At 37.8% G+C, this 16,153-nt stretch overlaps 1 pseudogene; it reads right to left on the bottom strand.

Moving 5' to 3' along the window:
• Positions 1-9,446: 9,446 nt before the first annotated feature.
• Positions 9,447-9,519, bottom strand: LOC132008989 (U4 spliceosomal RNA; annotated as a pseudogene).
• Positions 9,520-16,153: the final 6,634 nt, after the last annotated feature.

Below are 16,153 nucleotides of genomic sequence, written 5' to 3'. Positions count from 1 at the left end.
ATACAAACCATTCCTACTATTCTACAAAGAAGAGTAATATAATGATTCCCCCCGCCCCCCTCCAAACTTATACCCTACTTCCACAGTTATCAATTCCTGGCCAATAATGTTGCATCTGTAGCTCACTCCCCACTTCCTACTCAACTTTTCAATTATTTTAAATCAAAATCCAGAATCATACTGTTTCACTTTTCAATATCCAATAAGTATCTCTAAAAGAGGTAAAGGATCGCATTTCTGATCCTTGATATGTAATTTGTTTTATTCTCACTGAGAGTTTTTAGGAAACTACTTTTCTTCCCAGAGTTCTGAAAGTTTACAATGATGTGCCTGTTTCTGTGGGTCCTTTCTATCAGTAATTTCACGGTCTTCAGTTCCATGAAATGTTCTTAGACTGTTTCATTGATGATTTCTTTCCCTCATTACTCAGACACTAGACTCCTTGGAATGGAGCTGTAACTTTCTTTCTTTCTTTTTTTTTCCCCTGTTTTTCATTTGTTTGACTTTTTATTCTATTTTCTGAGAGATTTTCTCTACTTTATCTTTCTACCCGTCTATCAACATTTTCATTTCTGCTGTTGAATTTCTAATGTCTTAAGGCTCTTTTCTTTTACTTCTTTCCTTTCCTTTCCATTTCTTCCTTCCTTCCTTTCTTCCTTCCTCCTTCCTTCCTTCCGTTCTTTCTTTCTTTCCTGGCATCGTATTTTTGTTTCATGGATACAATACGTTCTATCCCTCTTTTTCTTTTAAATAAATTTATGATGTATTTTTCTAAGGTTTTTTTCCCCTCCATGTTTGCTTTCTGTTTTTCTCCACTGTTTGCTTATCTTGATTTCCATTTTCTGTGGTAGAGGTGTTCTTCACTGGGTTTGTAATCCCCTGGCTCTCTGCTCATGATCAAGAAAGTGTGAGCCTGAAAAACTGATTCATGCACTGAGCCTGTGGGAAGAACTTTTCAACTTTGAATTTTACTGACTCAGAATTTGGGTGGGCCATTTACAGAGGAACCTCCAGGATCAGCATCTGAAGGTCTTGCTCTTAAAAAGTCAGATTCTATGGAAGGAGTTTTTCAGTTTCTTTTCTGGCTGTCAGCATGTTGGGAGTTGTGGGAAGAAGGCTAGGGATGTCCTCATCCAGCAATTCACTAGACATATGGTCTCATGGCGTCCCTTCTCTGTGTTTTTCCAGGTTGGAGTAAGAGACCTGGCATTTTACTGTTTCTCAAACAGCTTTTACTCACACCTCCTGTACTGTTCCAATTTTAGTATATGCGCTGCCAAAGCGAGCACTACCCACATAGGAACTCTCTCACCCTGTTTCAGATTTTTCTGGTGTTGCCGATTTCTCATCCTTCTGAGACTGTGGTGCAAACTATGTTGATTTTGAACTTTTGTTGCTGCCAACTTGGGATTTGGGTTCCTTGGGGGATACTAAAGCAGTTTTCACACATCACCTATTTTCCAATGTCTAAAATGTTGCTGTTTTTCCTACCGTTTTCCTCACACTTGTAGGTTTAGATACTAAACAAAACTCATTTGCTATAATTTTGTAGAGTTTGGGGAGGGAGAAAAGTAGGTGTATGTATTCACATCATCTTAACCTGCAAGAGACCCCACCTTTTTTTTTTTTAAGCCTTAAAATCCTACAACCATTGTGTTGTATAAAAGTGAAAACTGGTCCTGTGGTGGGCTTATCAGTAGGATTTCTGGTATCCAGAGCGTGCCTCAGAGCCTCTGAGCTGCTTGGATTTATACTGACTGGGCTCAGCTACCAGCAAGGTCTGGTTATACTCGATAAGGATGTCTTTGATCTCTTTCTTGAAGCCTCATCCACGTATTTCTGGGAATGGGCCACCTGGGCTTTGGAAATGCGCTGCAGGATTGCATAAACCTAGGCCAGGTGACCCACATTAAATGGATATGTTGTATGATATGTAAGTTTGATCTCCATAAATCTACTTTTTAAGAAATAGTGCAATGAACTTCCAATTACTCTTTACTCAATTTCACCAGTTGTTTATATTTTGCCCCATTCACTTTGTCATATTCTCTTTTTCTAAATATACATATATATGTATGTGTATATATACATTTTTTCTGACCCCTTTTGAAAATCATTTGAGATGATTGTGGAATACTACTCAGCAATAAAAGAATGAACTATTGGTGTACATTACGTGAATAATTGCATAATAATTATGCAGAACAAAGGAAACCAGACCAAAATAAAAGAGTATATATTGTATATTTCCATTTACTTAAAATGGTGAAAAATGCAAACCAATCAATAGTGGCACAACACAGAACTGCTACTGTCTGGGAGATAGAGTGGGAGGCTGGGAGGAGCAAGACAAAAGGGTTATAATGGGGCACAAGAAAGCTTTTTGGGAATGAGAAATATAATATGTCCTCCCCACTTCTTCTTCTTCTAGTAGGTTCCACACCTGGCATGGAGCCCAACACAGAACTTGAACTCACAACCCTGAGATCAAGATCTGAACTGAGATCAAGAGTTGGATGCTCAACCGACTGATTCACCCAGGCATCCCACGAATATGTTCCTTCTCTTGATTGTGGTAATTAATTTCATGAAAGTATACGTAAGTGAAAATTTACCTAACTGCATACTTTAATTATGCTGTTTATGGCAGGTCAATTGTTCCTTAATTATAGGCATTAAAAGCTTTCAAGTTGTACACTTTGACTATGAGCAGTCTATTGTGTATCACTTGTATCTTAATAAAGCTGTTAAAAAGAGTCAGACACAAATGAAAACTGAAAAAAATACTTTCAAATCATAAGAAAAGGGCTAATTTTCTTAATATAAAATATCCATCAAGTCAATAAGAAAAAACCCCAAAACAACCCAAAATGAGTAAAAGATACAACAGTTCATGAAAAAGCAAAATAATTGACCCTTAAACCTGAGAAAATATAGTTGACCTCATTTGTGATAGGAAAAATTAAATTTAAAGCTCCACTGATGTTGTTTTTCTGCTCTTAAATGGGCAAATATCCAAAAATTTCATAAAACACAATAATGACATGAGTCTAGGGAAGCAGGTGCCCTCTCACACAGGTGGTAAGTGTGTGGACTGGTGCAACAGCTAAGAAGGATGACTTAATAATACATACATATCTATCTAATGGCTGTATCTTTCTACATCCTTCCACTTCTTGGAATCTTTTTCTACAGACATACTTGTCTAAGTGTTAAGTGACCTTTGTTCAATGCTATTCATTGAAGTTTTATTGTAATAGTTAAAGACTGGCAACAATCTAAATGCCTGTCTATAGGAGATTGGTTAAATAATTATAAGGTCAGCCATTAAATGGAGTATTGTGCATTGGTTAAACAGAACAAGAGTGCTCTTTGTAAGTCGGAATGTAATAATCTCATCTTAAGCGAAAAAAGTAAGGTACAGAACAGTGTGTATATCCTACTTCCATATACATTAAAAGTAAGTCTGCAGGGGAACCTGGGTAACTCAGTTGGTTAAGTGTCTGCTTTTGTCTTAGGTCATGATTCCAGGGTCCTGGGATTGAACCTGGTTGGGCTCCACACTCAGTGCGGAGCCTGCTTCTGCCTCTTCTCCTCTCCCGCCCCCTGACTTTTCATGCTCGTTCTCTCAATCTCTCTCAAATAAATAAATAAATAAAATCTTAAAAAAGTAAGTCTGCAGATGCATATGTACCACAAATGTGGGAAGGCACACAAGCAACTGGTTAACAATGGATGCCTCTAAGGAGTGGTTTGAGGAAAGTGTTCTTCCCACCTCTTTTTTTTTTTTTTTTTTTTAAATAAGACTCAAATCTTGAATAATTTGAATGTATTTTCTACTTATTAAAAAAAAATTTTATTTATTTATTTGACAGACAGAGATCACAAGTAGATAGAGTGGCGGGCAGAGAACGAGGAGGAAGCAGGCTCCCGCCCAGCATAGAGTCCGATGCGGGCCTCCATCCCAGGACCCTGGGATCACGACCTGAGCCGAAGGCAGAGGTTTTAACCCACTGAGCCACTCAGGCGCCCCTATTGTCTACTTTTTTAAAAAAAAGATTTTATTTATTTGACAGACAGAGATCACAAGTAGGCAGAGAGGCTGGCAGAGAAAGAGGGAAGCAGATTCCCTGCTGAGCAGAGAGCCCAATGTGGGGCTCAATCCCAGGACCCTGAGATCATGACCTGAGCCAAAGGCAGAGGCTTAACCCACTGAGCCACCCAGGCACCCTGTATTTCCTATTTTTAATAAAAAATAGGGGCATTTGGGTGGCTCAGTGGGTTAAAGCCTCTGCCTTCAGCTCAGGTCATGGTCCTGCGGGGGATTGAACAGGGAGCCTGCTTCCCCCTCTCTCCCTCTGCCTGCCTCTCTGCCTACTTGTGATCTCTCTCTCTCTGTCAAATAAATAAACAAAATCCTTAAAAAATAATAAAGATAAAAAGAGCTCCTTGATTACTGATACTAACGAACCCCTCTGGGGCTGCGGAAGTTTTAGCTCATAAATGAATTTGTTTTGTTTTACAGTTCTCCCTTATCTTTCCCTCTCCCTCCCCTCATTCTTTCCACCAGTATTTAAAAAAATAAGTTTATTTTTAATCCAATGTTCCTGGGTGTTTTGCAGCAGAAAAATAATTTGTATCTCCAGTTACATAGTTCATGATATTTCTAGATTAAAGTCCTCATTATGTCTTCACATGTTTTTGGAGGCGGAAGCTGGGTGAAAAAGTCTAAATTTTTTTTAAACAGAAGTTCTCACATATTTATTGCTGAATCAACCTACAGGTGCAGAAGCAAAGTAACAGAAAAATCATTTCCCTGATAAAACATATCTATCGTTCAGGTAGTAGTGATGTTTACTGAGTGATAGTGTATGAACATGTGACTTCATGCAGCATAAATTTGTGTGGTATCTCATGTGTGATCCCTTATAGACTTGGCTGGCTTGGTTCTTCTCCAATATTTCCTCTTGGAGTTGTAACTGATTTTATTACCAGTTTTCATCCAAATCTGCTGGGGAATGGACAATTCTGCTTTTGTTTCTTGGCTAGGAATTGCTTGACCCTGAAAGTCTGGTAAGAAGACATGGCAGGGAACAGTCAACTGCACAGACCAAGATGGCAGAGAAAAGGAGGCAAGTCTAAACATTTTTTAACACGTTGGAAGCATATTGCCAAATTGCTCCTTGAAAGATAATACTAATTTAAATTCTCACTTGCAGTTAAGGGAAACACCCTTTTTCTTGGACTCTTAATAGTATTTACACTATTAAATTCCAATGTGATGGGCTACATTTTTATTTCATTATTTTAACTTGCATGTTCTAAATTGTAATGAGTTTAAACACTATTATTTTTTTAAAGATTTTATTTATTTATTTGACAGACAGAAAGACAGTGAGAGAGGGAACACCAACCGGAGCGTGGGAGAGGGAGAAGCAAGCTCCCCGTGGAACAGGGAGCCTGATACGGGGCTGGATCCCAAGACTCTGGGATCGTGACCTGAGCTGAAGGCAGACACTTAACAACTGAGGCACCCAGGCACCCTTAAACACATTTTCAAAGTTATACGTTGATCATTTGAGTTCTTTTTTAATCTTTTTTGTTTTTTAAATTACGTAAGTAATACACTGATTGTGTTTTTCTGATATAAGATACATACTATATTGAAATATATAAACATATATATGTTTATATATAAATATATATAGTATATATATATAAACTATATTGAAATATATAAATTTGTTGATACTTGGCATTACATTAGAAATCTAACTGTATTTTTCCAGAGTTAAAGTAAAAAAATTAACAAATTTTTAAAGCAACCATTATTAAAAATCTACTCTTTATTGATTATAAAAGTGTTTCACTATTCTGAGTCCTTATGTATTCTTGGGTGCATCACAGAATGTAGAATCTCTTTCACTGACCTTTGTGTCTAGTATCATGGCAGAACTACACAGTCTAGTTATTTTTGCTTTAAAGTTTTAATTCCATCCTTTATTCTTTTGTTAATTTTAGAATTGGAATTTTAAGTGGAATTGCATTAAATTTATAGTGATATTGAAGAGATTTGAAATTTTACAACATGAATTCTTCTTATCAATTTTTAAAAAGATTTTATTTATTTATTTGACAGACAGATGTCCTTATCAAGGTTTTTAAGACCACTTTTATATTCCCCAGTGAAATTTTGTGTGGTGTTTTTTTTGTTTTGTTTTGGGTTTTTCTTTTTAAAAGCTGTCGGCACTGCATATTTCTTATTGAGTTTACTCCGAGGTGTTGGAATTTATAACCCCTTCCCCAGTGACTGGGTTACTTTAGTATCCTTTTGACTTTGTGTCATATTCTCTCACTCAGCATCTCTATAGCTCCCAGTAGTACCCCCCCCCCCCCCCCCACCGTCAGAACAGTTGACAGAATCTTTGAATGCCATGGGTCTGAGGGATATTATTTATTCTTCTTGTGCTTGAATTGTCCACCTCTTAGTCCTTTTTATGGCCTGGAGAGAGTTTATAGTGACCCACTGCTGGATCAGGAACCAGAATCTGTATGTAGTAGCTCTCCTTCATTTACATAAATAGCTAACTGGTTAGCTGCCAGCTTTTTTCGTGTTACCCCACGCAGAGTGCACCACTTGTGCTTCTGATCCCTGCTTAGATATCTGATTCCAGGCACTTCCTTCCTCACAGGGCTTATCCCCACCCAGGGCCCCCTGAACAACTCTACAAAATATCAATCACTTGCTTCCATTTGAACCCAGAGGATCTTCTGATGTTTATTAAATATCTACACACGATTACAGAATGTGTAAAAGAACCTCATCTTGAATTAGAAAATTTGAGAAAGAAAGGGAAAATTTAATTGAAGCTCTCTGTGCCATGTACTTTCTAAATGTTATTTTTTAAAGGTAAAATAAAATCTTCTTAAAAAAATTCCTTTTCTGTTTTTTTTTTCCATTTTTTTTATTGTGGTAAAATACATGTAACAAAACTTACCATCTCAGTTTTTTTAAAAAAATAAATTAACATATAATGTATTATTAACCCCAGGGGTACAGGTCTGTGAATTGTCAGGCTTACACACCTCACAGCACTCACCATATAGCATACACCCTCCCCAATATCTATAACCCAACCACCCTCCCCCACTCTCTGCAATACTCAGTTTGTTTTTTGAGTACCATCTCAGGTATTTTTAAGTGTACAATTCAATAATGTTTAGTAGGTGCACATTGTTGTGCAATCGGTCTCCAGAATTTTTCATCTTGCAAAACTGAAACTATACCCAATAAACAATAACTCCCCATTCCTCCCTTCCCCTGCCCTTGGCAACCATCATTCTACTTTGTTTCTATGAGTGTGACTACCCTTGATACCTCATGTAAGTGAAATGAGGCAGTATTTATCTTTTTGTGACTGGCTTATTTCACTCAGCAGAATGTTCTCAAGGTTCATGCATGTGATAGCATGCATAGAAGAATTTCCTTCTTTTTTGGGATGCCTGGGTGGCTCTGGGTTACACGTATGACTTTTCATTTCAGCTCAGGTTATGATGTCAGTGTTGTGAGATGGAGTCCTGTGCAGGACCTTGCTGGGCGTTGAGCCTGCTTAAGATTCTCTCTTCCTTCTCCCTTTGCCCCTCCCCGCCTTTACCACATGCTCTCTCTCTTAAAAAAATAAAAAGAATTTTCTTCTTTTTTAAGACTGCACAGTATTTTATGGTATCTATATCTACATCTATGTACACTTTATTCATTCCTCCATTGATGGACACTTAAATTGCTTCTACCTTTTGGCTATTGACAATAAGGCTACTCTGATAATAGTATACAAATAACTCTGCTTTCAATTACTTTCTAAGTGCTTTACTGTATTTACCTCACTTGATCCTTAATACAGGTTTATAAATCAGATACCATTAATACCCCAGTTACAGATATGGAAACTGAGGCATATAGAGTTTAAGCAACTCATTATGATTCCAGATCTCCCATATTTAACTCTGTGCTATCTATTTTCCAAAAGAGACATCTCGGTGTCCTGCATCAGGGGATAGAAAATAAAGAAGAGAAATGAGGGCGCCTGGGTGGCTCAGTGGGTTAAGCCGCTGCCTTCGGCTCAGGTCATGATCTCAGGATCCTGGGATCGAGTCCCGCATCGGGCTCTCTGCTCAGCAGAGAGCCTGCTTCCTCCTCTCTCTCTGCCTGCCTCTCTGCCTACTTGTGTTCTCTGTCAAATAAATAAATAAAATCTTAAAAAAAAAAAAAAGAAGAAGAGAAATGAAAATCATGCTGACAGAATGAATTATAAAGTTGAGAGCTATCCAGATAATTCAGGTAAACATCGTGCTTTTGAGTTACCTTTTTAAAAAATTGCTCTGATATTGGCATATATAATTGCTTTGATATTGGCAATCTAGACAATTTCATATTTTTAAAATTAAACCAATTCTCAATAAACACAGCCATAATAAGACAGATAAGATAGATAATAAGATAGATAAGATACAAATTAAGAAAGAGGATGACTAGTTTGTGAAAATCTCATGAAAAAGAGCTCCTTGTTTGAGCTCTTAATATCTGTAAGCATGACTTTTAGGGTGTATCTTATATACATCCATGTAGTGATATGAAATATTACTCTAGGAAGGCTGAGAATAGCCTGAACAATAGACTCTGGTAAGCGGCCAGGATGGGTTTGGGAAAAATGGTGATGGTGATCATTCCATGATCTGCTTTGTTGTGCCATTGACTTGTCTGTGTCTTAACTTGTACATACTCCATATATGCTTTTACAGCATAAATTCCAGAATCTCATGAGAAATGTGTTCTGAGGAATGTTTTTTATTGGGTTGTCTTTACAGTGTGTGTGTGTGTGTGTGTGTATGGCATATATCTTGCTATTTTTTTTCTTTCTCATTTTTTTTTCAACTTCACTGCACATTAAAATCATCCATCTTTGTTTGGTCTCCAAACACTGCTGTGTTCTCAGGATCAGGAAATAAATATGTTTTTGTTTACTACCTCACAAAATAAAATGTTTGAGTTGTTTTTGTAAGCTAAATTATATTTCAATTTCCTTTTAGATACTTAGGAAACAGATTTTTTTTTTCAAAAATTGAAAAGTCCATTCTAGAGATTGAAATCATTGAATATTTTTTTTTTCACAGATTATCCTCAGGGTAGATGGAGAATGTTTTATGAAGTCTGATGAGTTTTGGTTGTACAAAGATATATGCAACAGTGGATCAAGAAAGAAAATATTTGAGGAAGTTTAAAAACGGCCTCAAATTAAAAGGAAATACAGAGGTCCCAGCTGAAGTTTTCACAATTGTTACTCTATTTTGGTTACATTTATACGGTGGGGCTTTAAGGTCAAAGTATTGCTATCTCATCACAGGGATGTAGATGATAATATCTTAGTAAGTTTAATAGTCAGATTTCCTTTGCTTTTCAATTAGCAATAATCGCACCTCAGATAAACCTCATTGGCTATGATACTGCCACTGCACAAAGTTCTTTTGCTTTTCAAAAGAGACATTTAAGTGTCTTGCACCAAATAAAGAAGAGAAAGGCAAAGTATATTTGCATTGGCTGTCTATAAAGTAAGAGGCAGCTCTAATGTTTATCATTCACCATATTCAAAGAACAACATGAGAGAACTCATGTTCAATTCAGCTGTGTTGAGCAATAAAGGTGATTTCAATTGCTCCCTGAATCCTAGAAAAGGTGGAATGGACAAAGCCAGGGCCTGGGCCTCAAGAGCGTCTGGAGCTAATATTCCCATTACTGCAACACTCTCTCCTCTTTCTCTGCCAGTCTGCTTCCTGCTCTTTTGCTCTAGACAGGACTCTTCCACACAGCAGGAAGCACAGCTCACTAATAACTTTTTAAATTTCCATCAATAACTGCTGTATTAGGTACTGTTGCTGCCTTGGTCATGCCCCTGTCCCATCTGTGAGGTCATCTGTGGCTGAAGAGTTAGTCTCTTCTCTGTCCCAGGCTTCCTACCTTGAGCACCTGCATTTTTCTGTATTGAGAAAAACAGAAACATTTTTTTTCTGTTTTCTGCATTTTCTCTTCTGAGAATACAGGCTGGAGAAATGGGCTGGGATGGCAGAGAGGGCAGGCCAAAAGTGCCCAGTGGTTCGTATGCTCAGGAGTTAGCTTCAGTCACAGAGGGATGGGAGTGGGTACATAAACCACCCACTCTCCCCAGTTCTGAGTTTTGTGCTCTGGGCCTCTGAGATGTCCCCAGCAGGACTCAACATCTTTCGTTACAGCTTTCTTCTTTTCCTCCTCTCATTTCCTCACTCTCTTACCACGCTTCCTGGAATCATCTCCCAAATAAAGTATTGTACTCAAATTCTTCCTCAGAACCTTTTGCAGGGCGGGGAATCCAAACTGAGACAACCTTCAGAGAATAACTGATTTAGTCCTTTACGACTAGTGCAAAATTAATGGAGAGATTCTTAGATTGGCCCATCTTGGGTCAAACGCCTATGTATGGTCTCCTTGGTTGCAGCCATGGGAGCAGGGACATGGTAGCTATCACATGGGTAGAATAGCCGAAAAAGTGCTCAGAGTCAGGGGTAAAGGGAATGAAGAGAAGAAGCAGTTCCAAGACATAGAAGAATATTATTCGTAGAAGATAGGATACGTGTTGGATGATGCATTGGTTGAGTGTATAAAACCATAACTCTTTACCCATAAGGTAGTTAATAACGTATTTTGTAAAATGTTTGTTCTGCGCCAATTTTTTTGTAGCTTAGTTTTAAAATAATTTAAACTTACAAAAAAGCTATAAGAATAGTACAAGGACCCCTCGTATAACTACTGTTTGGATTTAAGAATAGTTTAGATTTGGTCCTTTTTTTTTTTTTTTAAGATTTGTTTATTTATTTTAGAGGGAGAAAGAGCAAGGAGGGGCAGAGGGAAAGAGAGAGAGAATCCTCATGCAGACTCCCTGCTGAGTGGGGAGCCTGACGCAGGGTTTGATCCCAAGATCCTGAGATCATGATCTGAGCCAAAATCAAGAGTTGGATGCTCAACCAACTGAGCCACCCAGGCACCCCTTGGTCCTATTTGTTTTTATAAAATTTTCTCTTTCTCTCACATATATATTTATATATGCATGTATAAGCCTATGCTTATATGTATATATGTCCTTATATATATACACATGTATATATGTGTATAGGTTTAGACATACTCTCTCTATATATGTGTAGATACATATATAAATATTCAGGTATCTTTTCTCTGAACCATTTGAATGTGTTAGAGGTATCATACTATTTTACCCTTAAATACCTCAGTGTGTATTTGCAAAGCACATGGAATTCTCTTATATAATTCGCATACAATCATAAACCCAGGAAATTTATTATTGATTTTATACTGTTACCTAATTTTTATTTCATGCTCAAGTTTTATCAATTATTTCAATATTATCCTTTAGAGCTAGTTTCTCCCTAGCTTAGGATTTAATCCGAGAGCACACATTGTATTTAATTATCAAGTCCCTTTACTCTCCTTTAATGTGCAATAGTTTTTTTCAACCTTCTTGTGACCTTGGTATTTTTGAAGAGTATAAGCTAGGTATTGTAAAATATCCTTTAATTACAAAACCAATATATTTTATATGTATTGGTAACCAGAAACCAATATATTTTAACTAGTGCGTATGTGGAAAATGGAAAGAGGCAACAGCAAGTAACAGCTCCAAAGACAACCTTCACATTCAGCTCATTAACTTTGAAGGGGCTTCCATTCTACTTTGTATTATATGTAGTGTTGATAAACTACAACCTGGGATGGAATGTTCATTGATATGTTAGACAGCGCAGTGTTACTAGAATATGATTGACTATGTGAATGCAATCAAGCTGTCAGTGAATCCTTCAAATCATTCTCCTTCCTTAAAAATACTATTCAAGGGTGGTCTCTAATCAAAACTTTCATATAGTGAGAGGGTGTGCTGAATATAGCATAGAAATTTATATCTTAGTGGAGGTAGGTGTTATTTAGTGCATTTTGTAGAACAAGAACTTTACATTTACTGAGCTTAAGATAGTTGACTATGGTAACCAGTGGAAAGCCAAGGTTAGACCCTACATAAACCTGATTCTTTGCCTGAGTGCTCTTTTCTGTTTTGTCCAAGTAATCAAAACGGTGCTACTCACTGTAACTGTCCAGTCAAATCCCATTCGTGATTTGGTGATCATCCAGTTTTTAATGTATTTGACTCTTCTCATTACTAAGCAAAACAAATGACGCTTTACCAGGAAAATTCTTACTTTAAGGGCTACTATCTAAATGTGTTACTAAAATTAAGTACTAATTTGTGCCTTAAAACATTCATTCCGCCAGTGAAAATGCCCCCATAGCTAAATGAACAACTGTTTTAATACATTAATACCTGATGTTTTAGATTTTTTTAAGTAGAAAAAGGAGTCTCCACTATTTGTTTTAGGAACAATGCACTCCAATGGACTAGAAACTCATAGCAACGAGACAATTTTTTTACAGAGTGCTCCCCTCAGCAGGGAGAAGGGACTGAAAAGCAGTCTGGTATATTGGGAAGAGCATGGGCTTTAACCAGTCAAATGGAATTTCAAATTCTGTAGCATCAGTATTAGCAGCATAGCTTGGGCAAGTAAGTAATCTTTCTGAGCTTCAAATTCCTAACTTGTGTAATGGTAGATATGATATCCATGATTTAACTCTCTGGTACTTTTAGTACTTACTCTTCAGGATGACAGAAAATGTATTTCAAAGTGTCCTTATATATACACACACATATATATGTGTATATGTTTAGACATGTGGTGGAAATGCTTAGTGGTGATTATCTTCAATGGGGTAATTGTCCAAGTGCTGTGAGTAGATACTAAGGAGCATCATTATAAGGAGAGGAAGCTGAGTCTACTTGCTGGAGCTAAAAATGATTCAAGATGGTACAAACAGTCCATACAATTTTCCTTTAAACTTGCTTTGCGGATTTGGGGCTGGCTCTTAGCAACAGTTTTACTCTCTTCCATTCCACTTTTCTAGAGGTTATGTTGCATTAAACAAACAACTGCTCTCACTGTTCAAAGTTGCCCTAGATTTTTATTTTCACTAGGATTCACCAACATTAGAAGGTTTTGGGATGGGGATCCGCATAGTATGACTTGCTCTACTCTCCCCTTGGGAGGCCATGGGTATATTTATGTATTCTTAAATGAAAATAAAACCCGTGTCCATAGATGGTAATGCAACTTGGTAAAGAGATTTCTTGAAATTTAAATCATCTTCTGCTTGCTTTTTCTCACCTCAAAAGCAAATTAATAAAATAAATTTCATAGTCTTTCATAGGAATATTTCTTCCCTGGTTGAAGTCAGTAATGTCAAGGTAGGTGTGATTAACAAAGTCTGAAAATGGGAACCATAATGGAAACTACAACCCAACCATGTAAGGGCAGCATCACAACTGGGAAGATGACGCAGACTCAGTCACTGTCTGAAAGGATTTCTCTACTTTCAATGGAATGGAATCCCATGGAATTGTTCCTCTCCGCTCTTCTTTTCCTGCTTGAACAGAAAATATACCAAAAGTATTGGCAATTATCTGTATGAATCAGCTACTTTTGAGTTTGACAATATTCTTGGAAAAATGTTTTAAAAGCAATTTGCCTGGCACATGAAGTTCATGGAACTGCTTAATTTGGGAGGAGCAGGAGAGATCAGGGGTCTAACGTCCCAGCTGCAGCAGGCATACCCTCTTCAGTCTCTCTAACAGATGGCCAACCATGCTGTTCATCATTCAGAATGATAAAATAAGTTGTTCTAAGGAAAAAGGTGAATTTCTGTATTTGGGGCTCCATAATCCTCTACTTCATTCAAATCATTGTCTTCCAGAAACAGGAAATCCAAAAGAAAACGAAAACGAACTATATTAAAAATATATACATATAGAATTGAAAGAAGACATGGTGTTCCCTTTTATTTTTATTGTATTAATTTTTTCTTTTAGTGGCATACATTTGTGTACAAATATATACACGCATATGCTAATACGGAATACGCACGCACAAACACACGTGTTTAAATACCTTATTTCAGGCCATCCCAAATTATTTTTGTAAAGAGCTTTTAAACTGTTACATAAACATGTGGTGGTGAGACTCCTGAGCCTGATAATGAGGACGGGACATTTACAAATGGCGGTCCCTGCTAGACACAATAGCGTCTCCGTCTCCAGATGTGATTTGAGTGTCCACACAGGGAGCTCTCAATCATGATCTGCACTGAGCTTCCCTCTCCTCTTGTCTCTACTTCAAAAAGAGACCAGCAGGTGAGGGGAAGGCTTTCACAGCCGAGAATAGAACCAAATATGATAAAAAGTACAAGAAGATTTTTGGTGGCATATTGGAGGCTTTGTGTCTTGGTAGTCTTGTGAATCAGAGCATTTTCTTTTCTGCCTGCTTTTTTATCTGTCCCTTTGATTGATCGGTCCTTGTCTGATATTGAGCCTTCCAGCCAAAGACTACTGCTTGCATGGGGCTGCAGTTTCGGCAAGTGACTTATTTTACACAGGGATGGCGTGTGAGGTGGAGGAATGATGGCGGAGAGCCGGGAGGGAACAGCTGTCTGTTCCATAGTAAATAGGGACGGCTGCAGATCAAGGCCAAGCTGGAACACATGGCAGGCTTCAGGGACAGAGCAGAGCGGCTGAAAATTGAATCCTTCCTCCTAGCTCCTGACCCTGTCAAATCACAGTGCAGGAGTTACTCTTCTGGAGGTAGAGTTCCTAATTTTTATTTTACCCTACATGTTTTCTTTCGGTTTTGTTCATACAAAGCCTGAAAAGCAAAGATGAATATTTCAGGAGTTTGAGTGGAAAAGTCTCCACTGAAAACCTCATTTAGGCTAACTAATAGGCATTCACAGAATTCAGTTATGTTTTCCACAGCTTGAGTCTTTGAGTGCCTCCCTTTAGAATGACTGTTCTTATGCCATCTACTACTAAACATTGAGTCTACGTTATGATTACTATTTATTATATACCAGTGGGTCATAAAAATGAAAGATTTAGGTCACTATATGCTTGCTTACTTTTGGAGATGGCTTGAAAAAAAACAAACACACTGGTTGCAGAAATGAAATATTTAGTCATTCCTGAGTACTGATGTGGCCAGAGCGTCCTGTTTTCCAGGTTTTAGACACTGACTACTTTCAAGATTGAAGAAATTCTAGCTGTTAATGCTTGCTTAGGGTTGTCCCACCTATGTACAGGGAGATTTTTAGCCATCAGCCACGGTTTATTGACAATCCTTCACACACCAAGCCCTCTACCAGGCACTTTGGAGGATTATGAAAGAAGCAGAAGATACACGTTAAACGGTAAGCTCTTGAGGGGTATACAGTTTAATGAGAGAACCAGAGAAAACCCAAGCAGATACCTGTAAATATAACAGATGAGAAAAAAAACCCAGCTCTATTCCCTGCATTGTACTTGGTGCCCTTAGTAACAGATGTGTTACTCCTCTGTCAAGGGCGCTAGTAACACATACCATTGGGTGTTCAGGAAATGAAAGTGCTGGTATTTAGTAGCACTTGGTATTTTTTCTTTCTTATGCTAAGAGTGGTAAATGCTATAGTGTAGTTCCACAGTTCCTAATAAAATATGCAACACAGTTTTGTCTGAGAGGGAGTAATGTTCTCAAGTATCAAAATTGATGCTTGAATCTGGCAAAACAGCCGAGATACTCTATTTTGGAACTAAATGGCGGGAAGAGCATGTGTGGGATTCCGAGGCTAGACTTTGCTGTGATTCCATGGACCCGAACTAGGCTTGTCAGTTCAGTTAATGCATTCAAGAAGCATTTGAGAGCCAACTACCTGCCCCATGCTAATCTGGATATTGGGGAATTAAGGAGTAACAAAGAGACCTTTTTCTCAGTGACCTCACCGTGTGGGTGTATGTGGAGGTGGGGAGTGGTTTGGGTGGAGAGCTGCCTTAGCGGATGGCGGATGGCTGTCATGATTTTTATTTTCAGTGTTTGGATTTTGTTGGGCATGGGTGTGGAGAATCAGAAAATTAAGAAAGGAAATAGTTATGCTTACTGATGGAATTCTGATATTCTTAGGGCAGTGAAATGCTCAGGC

The sequence above is a fragment of the Mustela nigripes genome, chromosome 1 (assembly GCF_022355385.1).
Source record: "Mustela nigripes isolate SB6536 chromosome 1, MUSNIG.SB6536, whole genome shotgun sequence".
In the NCBI taxonomy this organism is placed as follows: Eukaryota; Metazoa; Chordata; class Mammalia; order Carnivora; family Mustelidae; genus Mustela; species Mustela nigripes.
The sequence above is the reverse complement of the archived record's forward strand: the minus strand, read 5'-3'. Positions and strand labels throughout refer to the sequence as shown.